The sequence below is a fragment of the Rhinolophus hipposideros genome (assembly GCF_964194185.1).
Source record: "Rhinolophus hipposideros genome assembly, chromosome: 12".
NCBI lineage: Eukaryota > Metazoa > Chordata > Mammalia > Chiroptera > Rhinolophidae > Rhinolophus > Rhinolophus hipposideros.
Genome location: NC_138058.1, coordinates 16440657 through 16445245, shown reverse-complemented (window position 1 = coordinate 16445245; position 4589 = coordinate 16440657).

Genomic DNA, 4589 nt, shown 5'->3' with positions numbered 1-4589 from the left:
CTCTGTAACTGGGTCTGTTCTTCTTCCTGTGTGGTTCTCCCAGGCCCTTCCGCTAGCTACATCATAGCACTTATGGCATGGCTACAGAATTTTGTATATGTTGTCGGCCACCCTTTTAAACTATAAGCTTCTTAAGAAAAGGAACTATGTATTCCTTTTTATTTACCTAGCACTTCACATCCTGATTGATATGGATAGACACTTAATGTATATTTCTTTAATAAATAAATATTTAGTAACAGGCATACGCACTTTGTGTTCTAAATTTTTCAGGGAATTAGATTTCTTTTAAATATGTAATACTTGGAAGGTACTTTGCTATTTCCTGAAAATATCCTTTCCCTGAAGACATATCAAAAATCACAGGTTATTTTATCATGCTTTTGGAATAGAAGCTGTAGCACCTGGGGCAAGACCAATAAAAGCTGGCAGACAGCAAAAGAGTTTTCAACAAAATTCATTAGAGCTCTCTGAGACCTGTATCTCTGAGTTTGTATTTGATACCTGGAGAATTACCAGTTTCCCTTGGCCCTTGCCCTTTGCTTCATGACTTGGGCTCCTCTTTGAAATGATTTCCAGGGCCTCTCCCTAGTACTGGCCATTAATGACTATGGTAATCCCCCCTTATCCATAAGAGATATGTTTCAAGACCCACAGGGAATGCCTGAAACTGTAGCTAGTACCAAACCCTATATATACTGTGTTTTCATATACATACATACATGCATACCTATGATAAAGTTTAATTTATAAATTAGGCACAGTAAGAGATTGACACCAATAACTAGAAATAAAATAGGACAATTGTAGTAATATACTGTAATAAAAGGTATGCAAATGCAGTATCTCTCTCTCCAAATATCTAGTTGTACTGTATTCACCCTTCTTCTTGTGATGATGTGAGATAATCAAAAAGCCTTTAGTGGAGAACTTTTACCTTTTCACTTAAGGGAAGCACTCATGGCTTCTCTTTGATATGTCCAAATTGCCGTCATCACTACTCTTGTGCTCTGAGACCATTATTAAGTAAAATAAGTGTTATTTTTTCAAATTAAAATTTATTGGGGTGACAATTGTTAGTAAAGTTACATAGGTTTCAGGTGTATGATTCTGTAATAAAAATAAGCGTTATATGAACATAAAGATTGAGATACTATGATTGTTGATTGTATGACCAACATGCTGACTAATTGATTGATGGGAAACATATACAGCATGAATATACTGGACAAAGTGATAATTCACGTCCTGGGTAGGACAGAGCAGGATGGTGTGAGATTTCATTACCCTACTCAGAATGATGCACAATTTAAGACTTATAAATTATTTATATCTGGAATTTTCCATTTAATATTTTTGGATAATATTTGACCTTTGGAAATAAAATTGTGGCAAGCAAAACCACAGATAAGGGGTGAAAGAAAAGGCACTATTGGGTATTGGCAAGCAAGAACTGCCCTCTAGACTACAGATTAATTGAGGCCTAATCTCACTTCACCCTTATTGATTTAACCCTTAAGTCAAATTAGAAGACAGGCCTGTCAGAGGGCCTAGAACACCAATTTATAATAGGTATTAAATTATACCTGAAAAAAATCACATGATGGGTAAAACATTATCTTTTACTGAAACTCCTCTTTAGAAGCCCAATTTTAAAAAGTGCTGTAATAAATTGCCTTGGCTAGTAGGTACTCAAACTCTTATAAACAAATACTGAATAATTAAGCAAAGGCTATTTAAAGATTTGCAAAATTAAGAGCCTGTCTGGGTCTACCCTGCCTATACTGTATCTTTGCTAAAATATGTCACACTTTGACAGAACAAGAAATGAATGTGTTTATTGTATAGTTGTAAAAATAACAAACATGAAGTTAGTATTTGCTAACTAAGCATTTATTTATTCAACGCCTACTCTTTCACTGCTATGGAGATCCTACTCTCATGATTTTTATATTCCTGATGAGTGGTGTATAATATAAATCACAACAAAGAAATGAATATTAAAATGTCAAGTAGATAGAAATTTCCAGAGAAACTAATTTGTTACATATTTACAGTGTAAAATAGATAACAATTCAGGCAGAAATTAAGAACAGGGAGATACTACTTTTACCAAACTTAGCTCAATTTGGAAAGAAAGAACAAGAAAAATAGAGTATTTCAACTGAGATATTTTTTAATGAAAATAATTTTATTTAAGTGGGACAATGGATAATAGATTAAGTTGAGAGTCTTATAAAAGTGAGAACTCTCTACTGCAAGAAAAAAAAATCATACAATTTCAGAAATTCATAAGCCAATCCAGAAGCTAAGAACAGGAGGTTAAGAATCAAAGGTATATCCATCCACTGGAATGAATAAATAACTTTGATACTTAAAACTAAAAATTGACAATGCCTGTCAGACTCAGAACCCTAAAAATTATATGATCAGTTGAAGTTATTTTACTTTTTTTTTTTTTTTTTTTTTTTTTTTTTTTTTTTTTTTTTTTTTTTTTTTTTGGCATGGGAGTGAGGTTAAGGAGGAGATTCTATTCAGTGCAAACTGCTCAATGGTGGTATAGCACATGTGGAACAGCTCAATAGTGTTATAGCCCAGTGATGAAATAGCATGTCTGTGGAATAACATAGCTGTGAGGCAGCTCTAGGGACAGGCAACTTGGTTTCTCCCTGGCTAGAGAGCTCTGCTCTGGTCTGCCAAGATGTCTCTACCCTGCTCCACTCTCCTGAGACAGGACAGTTCCACTCTGGTCTGGGAGACATCTTCCATGTTTCAGGTCCCTGATTGGTTCATTTTCATATAAATGAGGACTCCAAATCCTCACAGTTTGATTGGTCCGAAAGGCACTGTCCTAATTGGTCAAAATGGAGCAGATCTGGTCAGTGGAGATGTTAATGAGGATATAGCTGCACAGCTCCAGTGGGGAAAGTCTCAGCACTATTGGGAGAAATACAATTCCAGGAACTCCTTTATAAGTGTTGGCCCAGATGGCAGGAACACAGTGCAGGCAGGTAGGCAGTTCAGGGCAGGCAGGATGCGGTATAGTGCAGGCTTCTCCCTGAAGTATGGCCTGTGTGAGAGGCCCCTGTTTAACAACAACTGCTAGGCTCTCTTTATAAATTTGAGCCCAGTTAGCCACCAGGAGCCCTTCTCAACAGGTATACTCATTCTTGGGCTCAGCACTTCCAATAACATTCTTTAGCAACCTTAATGGTGCTTACCTAATATGCTGCTGGCCACTGTTTACTACTGGAGGGCAGGGACTCTGTCTGCATCGTGTCTGTAGCCTCCATAGTGTCCAGCACGGTGTCCAGGATCCACTGGGCTCTCCATTTTGGGCTTTACAAGGCTCTGCATGATCTTGCTGTATTTTTTTTAAGATTTTTAATTTAAAAATATAGCTATCATACATTATATCAGTTTCAGGTGTACACCATACTTGTTCAATATTTCTATACCTAAAGAAGTGATCACCATAAGTCCAGCAACCATCTGACACCATACTATGCTACCAAAATATTATTGACTGTATCCCCCATTCTGTACATTACATCACCATGACATATTTGTTTTATACCTGGAAACTTGAATCTCTATTCACCTTACCTTCCCCTCATTTAAAAAATTTTTCAATTACAGTTACGTTTCAATATTATTTTATATTAATTTCAGGTGTACAGCATAGTGGTTAGACGTTTATGTAATTTAAGAAGTGATCCCCCTGATAAGTCTAGTACCCACCTGGCACTATACACAGTTATTAACATATTATTGTTTATATTACCTATGCTTTACTTACATCTCCATGACTATTTTGTAACTACCAATTTGTACTGCCTAATCCCTTCATGTTTTTTATCCTGTCCACCACTCCATTTCCATCAATCACCCTAATAAGTCTAGAACCCATCTGACACCATACATAATTATTACAATATTATTTACTATATTTTTATGCTATACCCTACAGCCCCATGACTACTTTGTAACAACAAATTTGTACTTCTTAATACCTTCCCATTTTCCCCCTGAACCCTTGTCTCATCTGGCAACCATCAAAATGTTCTCTGTATCTATGAATGTGTTTCTGTTTTGATTGTTTATTTTGTGCTTTAGATTCCACATATAAGAGAAATCACACTGCATCTGTCTTTCTCTGTTTGACATACTCCATTCAGCACAATACCCTCCAGGTCCATTCATGCTGCTGCTGAAGGCAAGAACCCATTTCCTTCCCTGACCAAGCAATATTTCACTGTATATATGTACCACCTCCTCCTTATTCATTCTTCCATTGACAGACACCCAGGCTGCCTCCACATCTAAGCCATTGTAAAAAATGTTGCAATGAACATATAGGTGCACAGGTCCCCTGGAAGTAGTGTATTGAATTTCTTCTGACAAATATGCAGAAGTGGGATTACTGGGTCCTTCTTTGTCTCTTGCTTTAGCCTTTGTTTTAAAGTCTATTTTGTCTGATATAAGTGTTGCTACTTCAGCTTTCTCTGTTTCCATGTTTTTTTCATTTCCGTGAAATAACTTTTTCCATCCCTTTGCTTTTGGTCTGTGTGTGTCTTTCGATCTGAAGT